The 23962-nt window shown below is 37.8% G+C and overlaps 1 long non-coding RNA gene and 2 other non-coding genes across 4 annotated transcripts in view; 2 read left to right on the forward strand and 1 right to left on the reverse strand.

The window, feature by feature from the left end:
• LOC110743777 overlaps positions 1–23962 on the forward strand; it is a 109048-nt gene that overhangs the window by 60663 nt on the left and 24423 nt on the right. The gene's annotated exons all lie outside the window — the stretch shown is intronic.
• LOC116275975 lies at positions 1471–1577 on the reverse strand. Its single transcript, XR_004185441.1, has one exon. It is a non-coding gene; the product is annotated as a U6 spliceosomal RNA (small nuclear RNA).
• On the forward strand, positions 22384–22483 carry LOC116276274. The gene has a single exon (XR_004185696.1). It is a non-coding gene; the product is annotated as a small nucleolar RNA U13 (small nucleolar RNA).

Genomic DNA, 23962 nt, shown 5'->3' on the forward strand with positions numbered 1-23962 from the left:
GACAGTGGGGTGTTAAAGTCTCCCATTATGGCCGGGCGCGGTGGCTCAAGCGTGTAATCCCAGCACTTTGGGAGGCCGAGACGGGCGGATCATGAGGTCAGGAGATCAAGACCATCCTGACTAACCCGGTGAAACCCTGTCTCTACTAAAAAAAAAATACAAAACACTAGCCGGGCAAGGTGGCGCATGTCTGTAGTCACAGCTACTTGGGAGGCTGAGGCAGGAGAATGGTGTAAACCTGGGAGGCGGAGCTTGCAGTGAGCTGAGATCTGGCCACTGCACTCCAGCCTGGGTGACAGAGCGAGACTCCATCTCAAAAAAAAAAAAAAAAAAAAAGTCTCCCATTATTATTGTGTGGGAGTCTAAGTCTCTTTGTAAGTCTCTAAGGACTTGCTTTATGAATCTGGGTGCTCCTGTATTGGGTGCATATATATTTAGGATAGTTAGCTCTTCTTGTTGAATTGATCCCTTTACCATTATGTAATATCCTTCTTTGTTTCTTTTGATCTTTGTTGATTTAAAGTCTGTTTCATCAGAGACTAGGATTGCAACCCCTACCTTTTTTTGTTTTCCATTTTCTTGATATATCTTCCTCCATCCCTTTATTTTGAGCCTATGTGTGTCTCTGCATGTGAGATGGGTCTCCTGAATACAGCAAACTGATGGGTCTTGACTCTTTATCCGATTTGCCAGTCTGTGTCTTTTATTTGGAGCATTTAGCCCATTTGCCTCTAAGGTTAATATTGTTATGTGTGAACTTGATCCTGTCATTATGATGTTAGTTGGTTATTTTGCTCATTAGTTGATGCAGTTTCTTCCTAGTATCCATGTTCTTTACATTTTGGCGTGTTTTTGCAGTGGCTGGTACTGGTTGTTCCTTTCCATGTTTAGTGCTTCCTTCAGGAGCTTGTAGAGCAGGCCTGGTGGTGACAAAATGTCTCAGTATTTCCTTGTTTGTAAAGAATTTTATTTCTCCTTCACTTATGAAACTTAGTTTGGCTGTATATGAAATTCTGGGTTGAAAATTCTTTTCTTTAAGAATGTTGAACATCGGCCCCCACTCTCTTATGGCTTGTAGAGTTTCTGCGGAGAGGTCCGCTGTTAGTCTGATGGACTTCCCTTTGTGGGTAACCCAACCTTTCTCTCTGGCTGCCCTTAACATTTTTTCCTTCATTTCAACTTTGGTGAATCTGACAATTATGTGTCTTGTAGTTGCTCTTTTCAAGGAGTATCTTTGTGGCATTCTCTGTGTTTCCTGAATTTGAATGTTGGCCCTCCTTGCTAGGTTGGGGAAGCTCTCCTGAATATTATCCTGCAGAGTGTTTTCCAATTTGGTTCCATTCTCCCCTTCACTTTCAGGTACATCAATCAGACATAGATTTGGTCTTTTTCACATAGTCCCATATTTCTTGGAGGCTTTGTTTGTTTCTTTTTACTCTTTTTTTCTCTAAACTTCTCTTCTTGCTTCATAAAAATATGGAACGCTTCACGAATTTGCATGTCATCCTTGTGCAACGGCCATGCTAATCTTCTCTGTATCGTTCCAATTTTAGTATGTGTGCTGCCAAAGTGAGCACTATGCACACTCTTTTTGAAAGCACCTATTGCCTTGCTACTGTGGTCTTATCAAAACTAATGGCCTGAACCTTAGAGGGCTTTTGACTCTCTATCCTGATATTCCTATTTTGGGGTGAGTGAACTCAGATTCAACAACTATTAAGGTGAGAAGGGTTTCACAAGTCTCATTTGTCTAAAGGAAATGGTATTTTCAGAACTGTAGTCAGTCTGGATAACATCTTGGTTTTATGTGAAAAAGTGGCAGCTATCCGTTTGTGGGATGGGCCCTTAGCTGTTCAGTCTGAGCACCAGCTATAATAGAACTGGAAATGGACATAAATATTCTGCACAGTGGGCAGAACTCAAGGCTTTTCTCTTGCCTCTGGCCAATACTCCCCTTGACTAACCTTATTATATATTTACCAACTGTAGGTTGTAACCAATGTCCTAGCTGCTGGTGTAGAAAAATTATGGCTGGCAAATTCAAGACACACCTCTTTGGACCTGGGAAGTTATGGAAACAAATTGTAGCTGCTGTTGAAACTGTCTGGGTCCCTCACTAGGTGCCCATGATAAGGGCTCATTCTCTGATATAAACAGCTGGAATTACACTTTTGATCAAGTTTGCTCTGCCCAGATTGCTGTCAGTGCTTCCTGGATCCATCATTACCCGGGGCATGGCAACACATTCACCATCATAGATTGGGCACAAAGTAAAGGACTCTATGTTTCTGATGCAGAGGATATTTCTACATAGAAGACTTGTAACTCCTGCCAAAAGTTCAGCCATTTGTCCTCCAGTAAGGGAAGACACAACACATGGGATTGGAGCCCCACCCATTTCTGGCAGACTGACTACATCTTCGAGGTATATAATGCTGCCTTCCTGCTTTTAACACTTTTTTAGATTATGAAAATGCTTTTCGTGTCTGATTAGCTGGCTCTGGCCAACTATTGTGGCCTTTGAAAATATTTTGTGTTATATATTAATATATGTTTTTCTAGACCATTTGAAGTCTGACAGTGATGTGCTTTTCATCATAAAAGGTACTCAGCGATAGGCTGATAGTCAAGGTATAGTGAACTCTGCCATTAAAGAATGAAAACAGTCAGAGACAATACATACATGAAGGCTGTGTTTTAATAAAACTTTTTAAAAAATTGACGGCAGGCAGGATTTGACCTCTATTGTTCAGATTAATCATCATAACTGATGGAGTGTTGTACTCATGTGAAAAATTTTCAGAGGCTAAGAAAATGCAACAATGAGAGGTGGTTATAGTTTCAAGACAATTCTCAAAAGGTCTCTTGTGCTTCTGCAAATCGAGGCTGGTTTTTTTCTGGACTATTTATTTAAGGATATTTGTATAAAAATAGCCTTGAATAATAGAGATAATATTTTTCTCTGGAGTAAAGGACATATTTGCTTACCATCCAGTAAAACAAAAATAGTCTCCCTTCTATGGAAAGATCAGGTAGCCTCACTGTCCGTAATAAAATATTTTTACTCTCTAAGTTTAGGGTTCTTGTTCTGTAACACCCCATTGCATATGCAAGCGTCACTGGCCATTTTTGCATTACTCTTGGGGACATGTTGCAAATGCGGATACTCTAGCTGCTGCTATTGCCGTGAGAAATAATCTATTTTTTGTCTCTAATGAGCTAATTTGTTAGCTTGCAACTAGGGTAAAATCTGACACTTCATGGTTCTTGACATTTATCATAAACAAACTTAAAAAAGACTACATCCTAACATTTTAGGTGTTTTTATACTACAATTTATATTTTTTGATTGGCACTATAAGCTTTTTAAAAACTAGCTATTAAGGAAAATAATAATGTATTCTGATCAGATCAGACTTCTCAAAGTAGTTGTGTTTTAATGATGACAAGTGGTAGAAATGGAATATTTGAAATGTAATTGTATAGAAAGAACACAGGACTAGAAGGCAACTGGCCTGGGGTTGAAACTGAGTTCTGTTACAAACTGAGTGTGTGATCTTGAAGAGTTCCGACCAATGGACTAAGCTTCAGGGATCTCATCTTCAAAACAAGAGGGTTAGGACGGATTATTTCTGTGGCTCTTTCTATTGTGAGATTGAATTATTCTTTGTGAAAAAGCTTTTTCCTGGGGAGGTTTTTCTTATGACATAGGTTTGAGAAGCCAGAATCTTTACAAATTAAAAGAGATTGCTTTTGTCCGTATCGTTTCCTGCATCTCTTTCTTTCCTCCCCAAATATGTGTCAACCAAGAGGTTTTCCTGTCAATATGCAAAATAGGGAAAGTATAAGCTCTTTCTCTTCTTTATGTTTTTTGAGTCATAAATTAGGCTTTGTGAAAGTGCTCAGTTACCATGGTGATACCCACTAAATAAATGTAAAGGAACAGAATTCTCCCTTTTACATTTAAATTGTGCATTCATAACATATCAAATATGCACTATAATCATTGGCTTCTTCAGCATCAGAAGTACCTGACAATAATGCCAAAATTTTCATAGTATCTTTCTTAAAGAGAACAAGAACTAATGATAAGGAATGGTTTGAGATATGTGGTGGAATACGGACAGATTTTTAAAAAAGATGTCTGTGAATTTAAGCAATTTAAGTGTATAGTGGTCAGAAAATGTATGGTGTATACTATCTGAAAGGTATTATTTCAATTCAAGTCCTATATTTCTTGCCCAAAACATATCTAAAAATATTTCCTTTAGTTATTCCTTTAGATAGTATGCGTTACGAGAAGAGATTCAATTACCTCTTTGAAAAGACAAGTGAATTGAAATCAAAATAGTTCAAAAAGTATATATGAATTTAGGATGTTGTTCAATATTTTCTATTAAATGTGTTGCATCTGGTATAGCTTAAAATAGCATTAGAAGTAACCAATTATGGACCTCATAATAGCCTAAATAATTTTATATTTCATTGTATGCAAATGAATTACATGACTTAGTAAGCTATTAGAGGACTAGTACTGGTGTCCTGAACTGGTTTTTACATTTCAGTAAACAAGAGAAAAAATTAATTTCGCTTAAGCTATAACATTGGTAGAATACAAAAAGTATTATTTAGAAGTAAGAAAATCTAAAGTTTGTTCAAATTAGTTATAACCAGGTACAGTATAACAATATTTCAGTCAATGATGGAATGTATATATGATGATAGTCCTATAAAATTATAATGGAACTGAAAAATTCCTATTGCCTAGTGACACAGTAGCTGTAATGACATCATAGTACAAGACATTACTCACATGTTTGTGGTGATGCTCTTGTAAACAAACCTACTGTGCTGCCAGGCATACAAGATTATAGCATGTACAATTATTGTATAGGACATAATACTTGATAATGACCATAAAATACTATTAATATGTTACTGGTATATGTACTATACCATACTTTTAATTGTTAGTTTACAGCTTCAGGCAGATCCTTCAGGAGGTATTCCGGAAGAAGGCATAGGAGATGACAGCTTTACATATATTATTGTACCTGATGAGTTTCCAATGGAATAAGATGTGGAGTTGGCAGAGAGTGAAATTGATGATCACGACCCTGTGTAGGTGTAGGCTAATGTGTGTGTTTGTGTTTTAGGTTTTTTTTTTGAGTTGGGGTCTTGCTCTGTCACCCAGGCTGGAGTGCAGTGGCTGGCATGATCATGGCTGAATGCACATCAAACTCCTGTGCACAACTGATTTTCTTACCTTAGCCTCCTGAGCAGCTGGGACTTCAGAAATGTGCCACTATGACCAGTGAATTTTTTATTTTATTTTATTTTTTAGTAGAGATGGGGTCTTGCTATGTTGACCAGGCTGGTCTTGAATTCTTGCCTCAAATGATGTACCCTTCTTGGCCTTCCACAGTGCTGGGATTACAGGCATGAGCCACTGTACCTGGCCTGCGTTTTAGTTTTTAGCAATAAACTTTAAAAAGTCAAAAAAAAAAAAAAAAATAGAAAAAAGCTTATGGAATAGGGATATGAAGAAAGAAAATATTTTTGTACATTTTTAGGATGTGTTTGTGTTTTAAGCTAGGTGTTATTACAAAAGAGTCAAAAAGTTAAAAAAAAATCAAAAAGTTTATAAAGCGAAATAGTTACAGCAAGCTAAGGTTAATTCATTATTGAGAAAATAATTTTTTAAAAATAAATTCAGTAGAGTATGTGTACAGTGTTTGTAGTCTACAGTTGTATACAGTAGTATCCTAGGCCATCACATTCACTTACCACTTACTCACTGACTCACACAAAGCAGCTTCCAGTCGTGCAAGCCCCATTCATGGTAAGTGCCCTAAGCAGGTGTAACTTTTAAAAAATCTCCTATATTGTATTTTTACTGTACCCTTTCTATGTTTAGATATGCAAATACTTAACATTGTGTTACACTTGCCTACAGCACTCAGTACGGTAACATGCTGCACAGCTTTGTAGTCTCGGAGCAATAGGCTATATCATACGGTCTAAATGGTAGACCATTTAGGTTTGTGTGAGTACACTCACAGTGAGCCCACACAATGATGAAGTTACCTAATGACACATTTCTCAGACTATATCCCTGTTGCTAAACAATGCATGACTGTACTTAAGGGTCTTAATTCAATAGTGGTAGTATGATATTTTAAGCTGACCACAAATGTGGCAAAAGATTTATTTAAACTTTCACTGTACTTTTGTCAGTATTGAAGGTAGGATAGGAAACTTCTCTACTCCTAATGCTTCCTCCCATGTAAAGAGAGTTCTATTAGGTTAATATTCCTGTCCCCTCCCCACTCCCTTACTCCACTTCCATAAAGGGAAACAAGTAGCAATTTGGTGGATTTGGAAGGGCAAACTGAACATTTGAAGATTAAACCCTCTTTCTCTCCCCATTCTCTTTGGGGGCTAGCTGCCCACAGAAAGGAGGCACACAAGCCTATGCCTCTGCATTGTTTTGTAGTTGTAGTCTCCAATGCTAGCAAGCCTGATGAATTCAGTGCTATCAATGACTAAGCCTGTCCAATTCTGTGGTTCAGGTTTTAAAGAGCCTGAAAGCTTTCAGAGTTAAATCACATTCAAGAATATTGGCTTTGTAATAATAATACAAGTAATATTTTATCTTCAGAGTTTGTATCTTGCTACAGCAGAGCTTAGCCTAACATTTCTAATACGATAATACATTTGCTTGAATTATCTTTCTTAAATCCCAGTAGTTAAAATAGCCCTATGTAATGGCACTTACCATAATTCATCTGTGCAAGTCTACTCTTTTGTTTTTCTTTCTTTTAATTTTTGATTCATGTTTCCAATACCTTCCTCCCTGTAGGCACTCGTTCTGATGTGTTTTTTGTATGCCCTTGAATATGTATGTACCCTTACAAAATATGATTTACTGTGTTGTGCATATTTTTAAATTTACTTAAATGTTACATATGAAGAGCTATGTACCTGTTTCCAATTTTTATACTTTTTATTCAACGTAATGTTCCTATGTATATATGTCTAGAGAATTGCTTCCTTGCAGAAAATTTGAGCCTTTGATAGACTTGCTGAGGGAGAGCAGGTAAATGTCTGAGAATAGATATGTGAGAAGGCAGCAAATGCTGTGTGGCGTCTCATGTGAGCGTGTATCTCTGTAAGAGGGTATATTGTTTTGTTTATTATGTGTGCTTCATGTGGTGATTATAAAACAATTAACCTGCAGGTGAGCTGGTTAGGTGAGTCTAAACTCAGTTCCAGATTCGGGTATTTTCTTTTTTTGAAATTTGTTTGGTAAATTACAATGGGAAAAGGTGGTGGTTGAGGGAGATAGAAACACAGTGAGAGACAGGAAATAAATACAGTAAATAGGTTGTTGGGGCATTGGGAAAAAGCCAGGAACTGAACTTGAAAAACATTGTTTTTTTTCCCCACTTAAAATTAGTGATTGACACATGAAGGGAACTGCATACAATGTACATACATTCCAAAGTATCTATGGAACATAGACTTTGGGCTGTTAGACCAGAACTGGGAATAAAATCCCAGAAAGATAATGAAAAACCTTGAAAGATAATGTTTATATTTAAAAAATAGCCTTGTTTATCACATACATACTATGTTCTATGTATTTCACATATATTATCACATTTAATCCTTATAAGAATTCTATGAGGAGGGCACAATTCTTATTCTCATAGCTAAAGAAGTTGAACACACAACATTAGTAAGAGTCAAATTTAAGATTTAAAAATCAATCTTTTTTTGCCGAAAGTGTGTGTTCTTTCCAGTAGGCCGTGGTGCCTGTCTATTTCAAGGAGAAAACTTTCAGGGATTTCTCTTTGCATTTAGTTTATTAGATTGCTACTGGTGTGCAATTCAGAAAAGAACAAGGCTTGGAGACAAAGAGCAGTGAAAAATGGAGAGTTGGATCAACACCAAGTTGGAGATAGGAACTTTGTAACACCTGACACAGGGTGGAAATTCAATAACAATTGAATGAAGGCTAAATGAACCACATCTGTATGCAATTTGTAATTTGGTATGTTATTTATAGGGACTATCTGCTGTTTAAACAAAGGCAGTTCTTTCCATTCTATGCCTTTGGTTTTTCTCTGTTAATAGTTTTGTTGACCAGTTAAAGTACCAAGGTAAACAAAGAGACAATCAGACAATCTCCTTAGACATTACTAAAGAATAATACCCGAGCCAGGTGTATACAGCCAATAATTATAGCCAGCAAGCATGGCTTCAGCTAAGTATCTAGATAAGCAACCACTCTTGAAAAAAGACCCCAAATGGCTTATTTATTCTTTTTGATGGTCAGGCGTTCTAGTTTCTATGTGAACAGATACTGTATTGTTTCCAAAATATTTTAAAACCACATTTTTTTTTTCATTTGTTTCTTGTCTATTTCTCCTTCCCATCTTCCTCTCTTAATAATCTGATCACTGTTCCCTTAAATAAAAACCTCTCCCTGGCTGGGCCTGGTGGCTCATGCCTATAATCCCAGCACTTTGGAGGCTGAGTAGGGCAGATCACTTGAGGTCAGGAGTTCAAGACCAGCCTGGCCAACATGGTGAAACCCCGTCTCTATGAAAAATACAAAAATTAGCCAGGTGTGGTGGCGGGCATCTGTAATCCATGCTACTCAGGAGGCTGAGGCAGGAGAATCACTTAAACCCAGGTGGTGGAAGTTGCAGTGAGCCGATATGGTACCGCTGCACTCCAGTCTGGGTGACAGGGAGAGACTCTGTCTCAAACAAACGAACATCTCTCCCTTATTATTTCAGTAGTTAGTAGCAAGTTAATGATAAATTTTACTAAATGCATTAATCAGACTCCATGAAGGGGATTTAAAAAATATTCGCATTCTACGAACGGAGTATAATCATGCAGTGCAACCATTAGACATGTAAATAGAGCATTTAATCAAATTAAATGTTGAATACTAATATATTGAATAATATAATACTAATATATTGAATAATATAATACTAATATTATACTAATAATACACTAATGCACATGTGATACCAGAAGAGAGAATTTAGGTCAAGATATTCTGGATTTTGCCCTTAAGGTAAAAACATAGTGGTTTTTCTTATTGTAGTTATTTTTTTTCTCCCCTGGAAGGGAAAGAAGACCATTTTTGTATATCAAGAGAAGCAAAGATCTGTCTGAAAATGAATTGTTTGTCTCACTCTTTCCAAATGGAATAGGGAGCCTAGTGAGGCTAACTGAAATATTAAGCTTTATGTGAGTCAGAATAATGGCTCAAGATCTAGAAGAATTCTGTGAATTACCAGGCAGAGACTCTGGTTCTCTTCCTTTACTTTTTCCCAAAGAGACAGTTTCTCACTCTGTTCTGATCCACCTAAAGCTAGGGGTGGAGTGACACAAGCACTCCTGTGGCCACTACCACTTTGACTGTGCTGGGTCAGACATGAAGCCAGCACAGCACTGAATTTCACTCAACGCCTGCTCTAACCCCTCTGTGGCTACTGCCTGTGTTTACTCAAGGCCCTGGCAAAGCCAGCCAGGCCTTTGTCCTTTCTTTCAGGGCAGTGAGGTCCTCTAGGCCTCATGTGGGTTCAGAGGTACGATCCGGGAGTCAGGGACTAGAGTCAAAGACCCAGAAGTCAACTTGGTATTCTGTCGTTCTGTGGCTGAGCTGGCACTCAGTCCACAAGATCCAGTCCTTCCCACTCTTCCCTCTCCTTTTCAAAGGTAGAGGAGCCTCACTTTGAAGCCACCACCACTCCAGGCCACAAGGAGTACTGCCAGACTACCACAGATGTTCCCCTAAGGGTCAAGGGCTCTTAAGTCAGTTTGCAATGAAGGCTGCATGGCGTGGGACCCATCCTTCAGGAAAGTGAGCTCCACTCTGCCCCGGGGCAGGTCCAGAAGTGCCGTCCAGGACTCAAGTCCTGGAATCAGGGACCCCAAGAGTCTATTTGGTCCTCTGCCCACTCTGTGGCCTTGCTGGTACCTAAGGGGCAAAACAAAGTCCCCTTTACTTTTCTCTCTGCTTTTCTGAAGCAGAAGTTGTTTTTCCCAGTAGCCACCACATCTGGTAATGTCCTGAGTCTCACCTGAAGCAAGCAAGTTTTAGATGCTCACCCAGTACTCTCGTGTCATACCTGGGTATGACTGCTGGTTATTCAGGTCCTTCAGTTAGCAGGTGATGAATGCTGCCAGGACCGGGATCTTTCCTTCAGGGCAGTGGGTTCCCTTCTGTTTTAAGGTGTGTTTAGAAATGTTATCTGGAAGCTGGGACCTGGAACGGGGGCCTCATGGCTCTGACCAGTGACCTAGCCCGCTGTGTTTGAGCTGGTATCCAAAATGGGAGATGAAGTCCTCCCAACTATTCCCTCTTGTTCCCTCAAGCAGAAGGAAGAGGTCTTTTTTGGAGCTGGGAGCTGTGCAGCCTGGGGCTAGGGGGAGAGGTGATACCAGCACTCCCTTGGCTGCCCCAGTTGGTGTCTCAGTATGTCGCATGCCCCTCCAGTCCACTGTCTCAGCCCAGTTTAGCATTAGGATTTGCCTAAGAGTTGCAATCCTTATGTCCTAGACTGCCTTTCACATTTGCTTGGAGACACAGAGCACTGTAGCCTTCAGTGGTGAGGTTTGTGGGAACTCAAGTTCAGACCCACTGGGATCTGCAATTTTCCTCTGTTGAGGCCTGGTTTAATGCTCTCTCCATGGGTGGATGTCAGCTGAGTTTGGTTGTTTTCCTTTCTGCTTTAACAGGACAGCACTAAGTTCAATGCCTCACAATTTCTGTGTTCTCCCTCCCCCAGCACCCAGAGATGCTCTCTGCACCATGCCACCACTGTGGGGGTGGGGTGTGGGGGTGGGGGAGGAGGGGCGGTGTCAGCAATTCAAGATTGTTTTTTTTTCTATCTCTTCAGTGCCTTTTTCAGCAATACGAAGCTGAAACCAAGTACTCTGAGTGCTTGCCTGATTTTTGTTTCTTATGAAGGTGTTTTTTTTTTTTTTTTTCTGTGTAGATAGTTGTTAAATTGGTGTCCTTGCAGGAGGATGATCAGTGGAGTCTTCTATTCCACTATCTTGCTCCACCTCGAATCCCTTATTTTTCTTTTAATGAAACCAAAATTACTTACAGAGGAATTTATGATATATAGACCTGTATAAGGATGTATCAAAACGATGATGTTTAAAGGAAAAATACCACATACATAGGAACTAAATAGAGAGTCAGCAAATATCTGAAAAGTAATGAAAGGAAAATTAGTGACAAAACTGTATCAATCACATAGCTACATCAAACTTTCAATTGTTTTTTGAGCTGTACTAGTAAAATTTGGGTGTCTACTCGAAAAATTGGTGTCATATATGAGTGAGGCTTGAGTGGTTGAAGTTCATGGCCCTTTCCCATTTAATATGGTTTGATGAAATAAAATTCCATTCAATTCACAATTCTTTCATAGTGGTTGTGCTGGCATAAGAGTGCTGGCAAGAATGGTAATCTAATCCTCCTGGCAAGAAACAATCCTCTTGCCCAAATTAAGACAGCAGTGGAGTTAGAGAGGAAGTTACAAATACAAGAAGTTTTAGATCTGGAGTGGATAGAACTTGATAGATGGTTGAATGTGGGTATATCAGAGACTGTTGAGGTTTCTGATTTAGGCAACTGGATGGATAAATTGGACACAGAGTACATAGCAGGGACAAGGTTTGGGGTAAGGGGAGTTTCGTATTTAACAAGTTGATCCAGTCAGCCTGAACCACCCACACTTCTCTTGTTTTTCTTCACATATATTTGGGGATCATTCTGACTGAACTTTAATAATTTATGTTCACAAAAATGTTGCTTTGTCTGTTGCTCTTAAGAAATTTTCATTAATACAATTGTCTTTCACACCGGATTGTAAATGATGTGAGGGCAAACTCCTTTTATTTTTTCCCTTTTGGTATTCTTCTTAGGCCTCTAGTGAAATCTTGATACAGTATAAATAAGTACAGCCAAGTTAACATCAATTTCCCCGTGAATTATGTAAGCCTGTAATGGCAGACATGGTTCACCAAACATCCATTTCAACTCGCATTAAATAAAAAATGAAATTAAAACAAAAAACATGGAAAAATGAATGTGGCGGTAGAAGGGTTATTAGAAGACAAAATATAGTTAAGGAATGTTGATACATTTTAATATTATGTTCTATTGTTTATGTGCATTAAAAAATTATTGATATTGATAAAATACTTTTAAAAAATTGAGTTGATAAAGATTATAGATTACTCTCTGAAAAATATATTTTGATTTCATATCTCAATATCTCTTTTCTAATAATTAGTTCTTCCATTATTTTGCTATCAAACAGGGAAAAATTAAAAGTAATGATATTCAGTGCTAGTGAATGTGATGAGAATTCTCATATACTTTTAAAAATATGTATACTGTAATAGAAAGCAATTTGGATCTGTGTATTAAGACTCCTAAAATGTTTATTAACTTTGACCCAGAAACTCCATTTAGAAATCACTCTAAATAAAATAAAGTTTTTATTAGATGATTATTTTCAAAGATGTTCATAACTTTACATAATAATCATAATGAAAAATTTTGAGTAAGTTAAATGTGCAACCAAATAGGTTCATTAAATTATGAGACTGGCTCTACCTTCTCTTCCTAGTCTCACTGTATTCAGCTTATAGTCCATTTTTCATTTTAATCACTTTCCTGCAAACTCTTCTGTAGGTTTGCTTCTCTTCTTGCTTCACTTCCAGACAAAATTCCAGCTCTGGAAAAACTCAACTACTAGCTTTTCCCATGCTTATATTATTGCAGCTAAGAATTATTGGAGAAAATCACACATCTTTTAAGTTAGCTTTCATTTCATCTGGGCCTTCAGCACTGACAAATCCATTCTCTTGTGCTAAACAAAAATTATTTCATACTTGCACACCTTTTCTCCAGTCTTTTCAAATCTCTATTCTCTGTATTTCTCACACTCCTTTCTCCCTCCTGGAGTTTCAGATGATGACACTGCCACATAACTGTATAGAGAAAAGTGGAAACTGCTGCACAGTCACTCCAAATCTACTGGTTATATTTGCACAGCTGCCTTTCCTATTTTCTTTCTCTGGTAGTAGGTGAGGGACCCATCTCCTATGAAAGATGAAATCCTGCATGGGTGCTCTAGATTCCATCCTCTCTTGTCTTCCCTAAGACTTTGTTCAAGTAGTTATTTTGTGTCTTCTACCTTTAACCTCTGCTAGGTACTGGATCATGTTCAGCATTCAAACATGCTTTTGAATCTCTCCTTCTCTAAAACAAAAAACAAATAAGCAATTAAATGAACACACCTTTCCTTGAACTCACCTATTTTTTTCTGTAATGCTCTTTACAGTCAAGATTCTCGAAAAGGTGTACGTATACTGTCTTCAGCACTTCATCCCTTGTCACTCATACTATTCTCATTTAACTTTTGCTTCTCCCCCACTGCCACCTCTTACCTAAACTTCTCTCATTGAGATCATTGTGGATTCTACATTATTAATTCCAGGGGATCATTTTCCGTCATTATTATTAACTCTCATTCACATGGATAATTTTCTGTCTTTGAAACATTCTCCTTTTTTGGGTTTCCTTGACACTACACTATTCTGGTTTTGCTCTTACCAGTATGACCATTCCTTTTTAATAGTATTTTTTGCCTAGACTTTGTGTCTTTTTGATATCTGTTTGAGTTCCCACTGTACTTCTTTGCTTATTCTACATATGCTTCCTAAAATATATTGCTAATTATGAAAGACATTAGATGCCGTACATTTGTTAATGACTTCAAAATCTAATCTCCTACCCAGGTCCTTTTCTGAGGACCTAATTTTTCTGCATATCCAACTTTTTTTTTTTTTTTTTTTTTTTTTCAGATGGAGTCTCACTCTTGTTGTCCAGGCTGGAGTGCAGTGGCATGATCTCAGCTCACTGCAACCTCCGCCTCCTGGGTTCAAGCAATTCTCCTGCCTCAGCCTCCTGAGTAGCTGGGATTACAGGTGCCCACCACCACGCCCAGCTAATTTTTTTTGTGTGTTTTTAGTAAAGACAGGGTTTCACCATGTTGGCCAGGCTGGTCTGGAACTCCTGACCTCAGGTGATCCACCTGCATCGGCCTCCCAAAGTGCTGGGATTACAGGCGTGAGCCACCATGCCTGGACCATAAAACCAGAATAGCAAAACTACAACTTTTAATTTGACTTTTTTCACTCTGGTGTCTCATAATCAGCTCAAATTTGTTGTCTTTTCAGTTGAACTTTTGATTGTCCCTTTCACATTTTTTCCTCCACCAGTCTCTCCCAATTTAGTAAATGGGATCTTAATTGCTCAGTTTTTCATGTTAGAAACTTATGAATTATCCTGACATCAGCCTCTTATCTCTCACATTGAATGTACAGACAAGTCCCGTTGATTCTACTTCCAAAATATATTTTGATTATATTTCACTCTCTTTCCACAACTTTGTTTTGGTCCTAACCAATAACCTAGCCTAAATTATTACAATTGCTCTCTTATTGTCTCTTAGCTTCCACTTTGCTCTCCTATAATTCATCATCTGCCTAGCAGCCAAAGAGGTCTTTTTAAAATGCAAATCTGATTATATCACTCCCTGGCATAAATCCCTTTATTTGGTTTCTCATTTTAAATATGTCCTAAAAGACCTTGAGGGCTCTGTGCCTGACTACTCCGTCGGCCTAATCTCCTGCTGAACTCCCACCCCCTGTGCCAGTGTTACACACTCCTACCACACTGACCTTTCTGTTCCTCACACACTCTGAAGCTTTTTCTCAGTCCAGGGACTTCATACATCTTGTTTTCTTTTCTTACTTTCCCCTCTTCTCTTAATTTGACTTAACTCCTACTCCTCCATAGGCATGATCTTTAATTTTGCTTTTTCAGGGAAGCCTTTCCGATTTTTTCAGATTAGGCTGAATGCCTATATTATTTGCTCTTATAGTACCTTGTCTGTGTCTTTAAAAAATAGTTATCAGAGTAGTACACAAGTATGTAATTAATAGTTTAATGTTTGTATCTCCATAAGGGTCCATTCATTCAGGTCTCCTTACTGAGAGTTTAGCATAGTGCTTAGTAGACATTCGGCCCTCAATAAAAATATATATAATTTTAAATTTTATTTCAATAGTTTTGGAGGAACAGGTAGTGTTTCATTACATACATAAGTTCTTTAATGGTGATTTCTCAGATTTTGGTGCACCCATCACCTGAGCAGTGTATGCTGTACCCAATGTGTAGTCTTTTATCCATTACCTTCCTCCCAGCCTTCCCCCGGAGTCCCTAAAGTCCATTATATCATTCTTATGCCTTTGCATCTTCATAGTTTAGCTCCCACTTATAAGTGAGAACATACAATGTTTGGTTTTTCATTCCTGAGTTACGTCCCTTAGAATAATCGTCTCCAACTCCATCCAAGTTGCTGCTAATGCCATTATTCCATTTCTTTTTATGGCTGAATAGTATTCCATGGTATACTGGCTGCGTAATATTCCATGGTGTGTGTGTGTGTATATATATATATATATATATATATATAGAGAGAGAGAGAGAGAGAGAGAGAGAGAGAGAGAGAGATGCATGCCACATTTCCTTTATCCACTCATTGGTTGATGGGCATTTAGGCTGGTTCCACATTTTTGCCATTGTGAATTGTGCCACTATAAACATGTATACAAGTGTCTTTTTCATATAATGACTTCTTTTCCTCTGGGTAGATACCCAGTAGTGGGATTGCTGCATCAAACTGTAGTTCTACTTTTAGTTCTTTAAGGAAGGTCCATACTGTTTTCCATAGTGGTTGTACTAGTTTACATTTCCACCACTAGTGTAAAAGTGTTCCATTTTCACCACATCCATACCACCATCTGTTATTTTTCTGCTTTTTAATTATGGTCATTTTTGCAGGAGTTAGGTGGTATTTCACTGTGGTTTGGATTTGCATTTCCCTGATAATGATGTTTAGTGGTTCCTTATATGTTTGTTGCCCATTTGTACATCTTCTTTTGAGAATTGTCTATTGATGTCCTTTGCCCCCTTTTTGATAGGATTATTTGTTTTTTTTTCTTGCTGGCTTCTTTGAGTTCCTTGTCCATTCTGGATATTAGTGTTTTGTTGAATGCATAGTTTGCAAATATTTTCTTCAACTCTGTGGATTGTCTGTTTACTTTGCTGATTAGTTCTTTTGCTATGCAGAAACTTTTTAGTTTAGTTAGGTCCCATCTATTTATCTTTGTTTTTGTTGCATTTGCTTTTGGGTTCTTGGTCATGAAGTCTTTGCATAAGCCATATCTATAACAGTTTTTCTGATGTTATCCTCTAGAATTTTTTTTTTTTTTTGAGATAGAGTCTCACTCTGTTGCCCAGGCTGGAGTGCAGTGGTGCCATCTCAGCTCACTGCAAGCTCCGCCTCATGGGTTCACGCCATTCTCCTCCCTCAGCCTCCTGAGTAGCTGGGACTACAGGTGCCCGCCACCATGCCCGGCTAATTTTTTGTATTTTTAGTAGAGACGGGGTTTCACTGTGTTAGCCAGGATGGTCTCGGTCTCCTGACCTTGTGATCTACCCGCTTTGGCCTCCCAAAGTGCGGAGTTACAGGTGTGAGCCACTGCGCCCAGCCATCCTCTAGAATTTTTGTGATTTCAGGTCTTAGATTTAAGTCTTTGATCCATTTTGAGTTGATGAGAGATGAGGATCCAGCTTCATTCTTCTACACGTGGTTTGCTTGCCAATTTTCCCAGCACCATTTGCTGAGTAGTGTGTCCTTTCCCCAGTTTATGTTTTTGTTTGCTTTGTCAAAGATCAGTTGGCTGTATATATTTGGCTTTATTTGTGGGTTCTCTATGCTGTTCCATTGATCTATGTGCCTATTTTTTACACCAGTACCATGCTGTTTTGGTAACTATATTCTTGTAGTATAGTTTGAAGGCAGATAATGTGATGCCTTCAGATTTGTTATTTTTGCTTAGTCTTGCTTTATCTATGTGAGCTTGTTTTTGGTTCAATATGAATTTTAGGATTTTTTTTCTAGCTCTGTGAAAAATGATGGTGGTATTTTGATGGGAATTACATTGAATTTATAGATTGCTTTTGGCAGTATGATCATTTTCAAAATATTGATTCTACCCATCCATGAGTATGGGATATGTTTCTATTTGTTTGTGTCATCTATGATTTTTTTCATCAGTGTTTTGTAGTTTTCCTTGTAGAGATCTTTCACCTCCTTGGTTAGGTATATTCCTAATATACCTATATTGGTTAGGTATATTCCTAAATATCTTATTTTATTTTTTGCAGCTGTTGTAAGAGGGGCTGAGTTCTTGATTTGACTCTTAGCTTTGTCATTGTTGGTGTATAGCAATGCTACTGATTTGTGTACGTTGATTTTGTATCCTGAAACTTTACTAAATTCCTTTATCAGCTCTAGGAGCTTTTTGGATGAGCCTTTAGGGTTTTTTAGGTATGATAATCATATAATTGGTGAACAGTAACAGTTTTACTTTCTCTTTACGAATTTGGTTGCCCTTTATTTCTTTCTCTTGTCTGATTACTCTGGGTAGGACTTCCAGTACTATTTTGAATAGAAGTGGTGAAAGGGGGCATCCTTATCTTGTTCCAGTTCTCAGGTGGAGTGGAAATTTTCTCCATTCAGTATAATATTGCCTGTGGGTTTGTCATAGAAGTCTTTTATTACCTTGAGGTATATCTCTTCTATGCTGAATTTGCTGAGGGTTTTAATCATAAAGAGATGCTAGATTTTGTCAAATGCTTTTTCTGCATCTATTGAGATGATCATATGATTTTTGTTTTTAATTCTATTTATGGGATATGTCACATTTATTGACTTGTGGATGTTAAGTCATCTTTCTATCTCTGGTATGAAACCTACTTGATCATGGTGTATTATCTTTTTGATATGCTGCTGGATTTGGTCCACTAGTATTTTGTTGAGGATTTTCGCAGCTATGTTCAACAGGGATATTGCTCTGTAGTTTTCTTTCTTTCTTTTTTTTTTGCTGTGTTCTTTCCTGGTTTTGGTATTGGGGTGATATTGGCTTCATAGAATGATTTAGGAAGGATTCCTTCTTTCTTTATCTTTTGGAATAGTTTCAGTAAGATTGATATCAATTCTTTGAATGCTTAATGGAATTCAGCTGTGAATCCATCTGGCCCTGGACTTATTTTGTTAGCAATTTTTTTATTATCATTTGAATCTGCTACTTGTTATTGGTCTGTTCAGAGTTTCTATTCCTTCCTGATTTAATCTAGGAAGGTTGTATATATCCAGGAATTTATCTGTCTCCTCTAGATTTTCTAGTTTGTGTATGGAAAGGTGTTCATAGTAGCCTTGAATGATCTTTTGAATTTCTGTGGTATCAGTTGTAATATATCCTGTTTTGTTTTTAATTGAGCTTATTTGGATCTTCTCTCTTCTTTTCTTAGTTAATCTTGCTAATGGTCTGTCAATTTTGTTTGTCTTTTTGAAGGACCAACTTTTTGTTTCATTTGTCTTTTGTATTTTTTGTTTGTATGTTCAATTTCATTTAGTTCTGCTCTGATCTTTGTTATTTCTTTTCTTCTGCTGGGTCTGGGTTTGGTTTGTTCCTGTTTCTCTAGTTCCTTGAGGTGTGACCTTAGATTTTCTAATTGTTTTCTTTCAGAATTTTTCATGTAAACATTTAATGCTATGAACTTTTCTCTTAGCACTGCTTTTTCTGTGTCTCCAGGGTTTTGGTAAGTTGTGTCACTATTATGGTTCAGTTCAAATAATTTTTAAATTTCTATCTTAATTTTATTATTGAGTCAAAGATCATTCAGGAGCATATTATTTAACTTCCATGTATTTGTATAGTCTTGAGTTTCCTTTTGGAGTTAATTTTTAATTTTATTCCACTGTGTTCTGAGAGAGTACTTGAAATAATTTTGATTTACTTAAATTTATTGAGACTCATTTTGTGGCCTATCATGTTGTCTATTTTGGAGAATGTGCCATGTGCTGAGGAAAAGAATGTATATTCTGCAGTTGTTGGGTAGAATATTCTGTAAACACATGTTAAGTTCATTTGTTCTAGGGTATAGTTTAAGTCCGTTGTTTCCTTGTTGACTTTCTGTATTGATGACCTGTCTAGTGCTGTCAGTGGAGTATTGAAGTCCCCCCATTATTGTGTTGTCATCCTTCTCATTTCTCTCTTCTCATTAGTAATAATTGTTTTATAAATTTGGGAGCTCCCATGTTAAGTGCATATATATTTAGGATTGTGATATTTCCTGTGTGACTGATCCTTTTATCAATATATAATGTCTCTCTTTGTCTTTTCTAACTGTTATTGCTTTAAAGTCTGTTTTGTCTCATATAAGAAATAGTCACTCCTGCTCACTTTTGGCTTTTATTTTCATGGAATACCATTTGCTAATCTTTAACTTAAGTTTATGTGAGTCCTTATGTGTTAGGTGAGTCGCCTGAAAAGAGCAGATACTTGGTTGGTGGATTTTTATCCATTCTGTTATTCTGTGTCTTTGAAGTGGAGCATTTAGGCTGTTTACATTCAACATTAGAATTGAGAGGTGAGGTACTGTTTTATTCATCATGCTAGTTGTTGCCTGAATACCTTGGTTTTTTCATTGTGTTATTGTTTTATAGACCCTATGAGATTTATGCTTTAAGGATGTTCTATTTTGGTATATTTTGAGGTTCTATTTTAAGGTTTAGAACTCCTTTTAGCATTGCTAGTAGTGCTTTCTTGGTAGTGACAAATTGTCTCAGCATTTATTTATCTGAAAAAGACTATCTCTTCTTCATTTATGCAGTTTAGTTTTGCTGGATACAAAATTCTTGCCTGGCAATTATTTTGTTTGAGGTGGCTAAAGATAGGACTTTAGTCCCTTCTGGCTTGTAGGATTTCTGCTAAGAAATCTCCTGTTAGTCGCTATGTCTTCCCGTATAGGTTACCTGATGTTTTTGCCTCATAGCTCTTAAGATTCTTTCCTTTGTCTTGACTTTAGATAACCTGATGACTATGTGCTTGTGTGATGAACTTTTTGCAATAAATTTGCCAGATGTTCTTTGAGCTTCTATATTTGGATGCCTAGATCTCTAACAAGGCCAGGGAAGTTTAACTTGATTATTCCCTCGAATATGTTTTCCAAACTTTTAGATTTGTCTTCTTCCTCAGGAAAACCAATTCTTCTTAGAATTGGCCATTTAACATGTCCCAAATTTCTTGGAGGCTTTTTCATTTTTTAAAATTATTTTTTCATTGTCTTTGTCTGCAGGTTAATTCAAAAGCCTTATCTTCAAGCTCTGAAGTTCTTTCTTCTGCTTGTTCGATTTTATGGTTGAAACTTTCCAGTACATTTTGTATTTCTCCAAGTGTTTGTTTTATTTGCAGAAGTTGTGATTTTTTTCTTTATGATATCTATTTCTCTGAAACATTTTTAATCCATATCTTGTATTTAATTCTTTTTTTTTAGTTTTCACCTTTCTCTGGTATCTTCTTGAGAGGCTTAATAACTTTCTGAATTCTTTATCTGGCAGTTTAGAGATTTCTTCTTGGTGGGAATCCATTGCTGGAGAGCTAGTGTGGTTTTATGGGGGTGTTATATAGCCTTGTTTTGTCAGATCAGAATTATTTTTCTGATTCCCTCTTATTTGGGCAGGTATTTCAGTGGAATAACCTGGAACTCAAAGGCTGCTGTTCAGATTCTTTTGTGTTATGGAGTGATCTCTTGATATGGTACACTCCCGCTGAGGATGGGACTTCCTGCAAGCCAGACTGCAGTGATTGTTATTGTTCTTCTGGGTATAGCCATCCAGTGGGGCTACCAGGCTCTGGGCTGGTGCTGGGGAATGTCTGCAAAGAGTCCTATGATGTGATCTATCTTCAGGTCTTCCAGCCATGGATACCAGCACCTGCTCTGGTGGAGGTGGCAAGGGAACAAAGTAGACTCTGTGAGAGTCCTTGGTTGTGGATATGTGTGTAGATAGTGTGCTGGTTTTCTTGAATGCTCGTTATGCTATCAGTGAAGTTGTCTAGTGGACAAAGTAGGACCACTGGTTACCCAGGATGTTGCAGGCAGTGAAATTCGCTGTTGTTTTCTCCTTCCATGGAGCAGGGTGTTTTGTCATGAGTTGCAGTAATGTCCTGAGTTCCTGAGTTGGTTGACCTCCTGCCAGGAGGTGGAGCTTTTGAGAGAGCACAAGCTTGATAGTAGAAGGGGAATATAAGCTTGCCCTAAGTTTGCGAGGATAAGAATTTGGGTTTCTCAGGTGACAGGCAAGGTCATAACGCTCTCAGGATCCTGTTTATGTCTTTTGTGATCTACCAGGGCAAGTAGAGAAGTATCATCAGCTGGGGGCAGGGTTAGGCAGACTCTCCTTGGGCAGGGCTTGCCATGGCCACTACAAGGAATGGGGAGTGATTCTCAGGCCAACGGGGTTATTATGAAGAGAGATTATGGCTGCCTCTGTCACCAGGGAAGTGGGGGAAAGCTGGTAGCAAGAGGCCTCACCCAGCTCTCACACAGTTGGCATGGCTGGTCAGCCACAAGTTTATCTCCAAGCAGCCTGCAGAGTGGGACTCAGAGCTAGCCCCAGGCTGTAATTTCTCCACTGAGAAAGCAGCATGGCTTTCAGGCCATGCTCCTGCCCATCTGCCCACCTTATCTGCTAGACTTCTCTTCTTTCTGTAGCAGTTCCCCTCACCTCCGGATTCTGCTCAAAAGAGTTTGCACCCAGCCAAAATTATTACAAAGATCAGTTGGAAGCTTCTTTTACCCTGTGACCCCTCTCACATTCTGTTGGCTGCCTTCCCTGAGGGCTCCTGCGAGATATAGTCAGGGATGGCTTCCCTGGGCTCAAGCTGGAGAGTGGAAGTGCCTACCATACTCTTTCCACTGCTGCTTCTACTTTTATATTTCACACTAAATCCATTACAGCTCCAGGTGAGGTTAAATCCTTCTATAAACTGGATTTTCAGGTTCCCCAGTGGGGATGCGTTTAGAGGGAGATATTCCCCCTTCACACTTTGTGAACTCAGTTTTTTGCCTGTCTTGCAGGATTTGCCGTGGCCTGCTGTTTCTTTCAAAGGATCTGTTATTTCTTTCAGTCTTCCTAGTATGCTCCTGCTGGGGTTCCTGGAGTAAAAGTCCATAGTGTGAGTCTCCACACACTGTTCTTTCTGTCCAAGTGGAAGCTGCACATCCGCCTTGTCCCCTGGCAGCTTCCAATAAAATTATTTTTAAATGAAAAGGTCAGTAAGTTATTATAGATTGTTAGTGATCATATTTTATAATTAATGTTGTAAATAAATGTTCATGATACATGTACTATAAAAAACAAAGGATGCTAAGCATGATGATTGGATTTTCATGCTCATGTGTGAGATGTGCCTCCTTCAAACTCTGTTACCATGTCTGCACATTACCTATCTGACATGAAATAAAAAAAAAAAACCTCAAAGAATACAAAATAGTATTTAGCATATAATCTCAATTTTCAAAAAAGGGTCTTTATTTATTTCCATATTTTGCCTGTTGGAGGGTCAGGGCTGGAAGGAGAGAGAGCATCAGGAAAAAGAGCTAATGGATGCTGGGTTTAGTACCTAGGTGATGGGATGATCTGTGCAGCAAACCACCATGGCACACATTAACCTATGTACCAAACCTGCACATCCTGCACATGTACTTCTGAAGTTAAAATAAAATTTGGAAGAAAAAAAGGAACAATAAAAAAAGGCCTAGAAAGATTTATTCACCCTAGATTTAAAAAGTTTGGAAGAATTTAAAGTTTTTAGAGTTTTAATATTTTTGGAATTAATTCCAAAATTAATTCTCAAAATCACCTGTAGGAATTACAGGTGATTTTTAATCTGTATTTTTTCTGTGTTTTCTGCATTTTCCAAGTGAAACTTATTTACTATTCTCATCAGAAAAAGTAAAGCTATTTAAGAAGAAAAAAATCAGTTATTGGTACAGTATTCAAATACATATTTAATTCAGATCTTTTGTATTGTTGCCTCAGCTTCCTTAAGCCTTTGCAGATCTCAGTTTTAAAAAATAAGGTACATGTTATTCTAATATAAAACATCTTTGTGCTCAATGATCAGCTGCATGGAGAGGATATACCGGCTCAAAAATGTGAATGCTTATGAATCACAGGGTACTAAGGTTTGTAACACTGATCCAACTAGCAGGCGAATTAGTCAGGGTCATTGAACAAAGACAATTTGTTCAAATATATTCGGTAAACTGCTCGCTGGGATATGAACAACAATCCCTTATCTTTGGGAAGTGTATGGCCTATTTATTAGTGCAGGTTTTTTGAGAAAAAGATACAGGTAACAAGCTGTGAAAGTCTTCAGCTGTTTCATTCTTTACAGTGCAGTGCTTAAACATTCAAAAAGAAAACCCTAATTTGTGCAGTTATATTGACATTGTAATTTTTGCATATTTAATAAACCCTAGCTACTTTAACTGAAAAGTGGAATTTTTTCATGGAACGCTACCCTTTTCATTACTGCATACATCTTAGATTTAATTTGGCATGGGATGCATCAACCTTGGCTCTTGGAGACAAGGTTAGAATCTGTAGTGCATGAAAACGAGCTCTTCTAAACATTTTTTTTTTTTTCATTTCCTACATATTCTATGCCTGCTTTGGAGAGAACACAAAGAATGAGAACAGTCCTTTTTCTTAACCTGACAGAAAATTATTAGAGTAGATGCAAATATTTTCCTTTTTAGAATGGAGAGGATTGCTTTTCTCCACATCACCATTCACTTTGGAATGCCAACAAGGTAGCACTTGTCATACTATAAAGCAAAACAGCCCTTGTGGAGGTCTTACATGTTTTGAATAAAGCTGTTATTGTTTAATGTATAGTCTTCTGATTTTTTATGTTTTTCTACCAAAAT

This window comes from Papio anubis, chromosome 7 (assembly GCF_008728515.1).
Source record: "Papio anubis isolate 15944 chromosome 7, Panubis1.0, whole genome shotgun sequence".
Classification (NCBI taxonomy): Eukaryota; Metazoa; Chordata; class Mammalia; order Primates; family Cercopithecidae; genus Papio; species Papio anubis.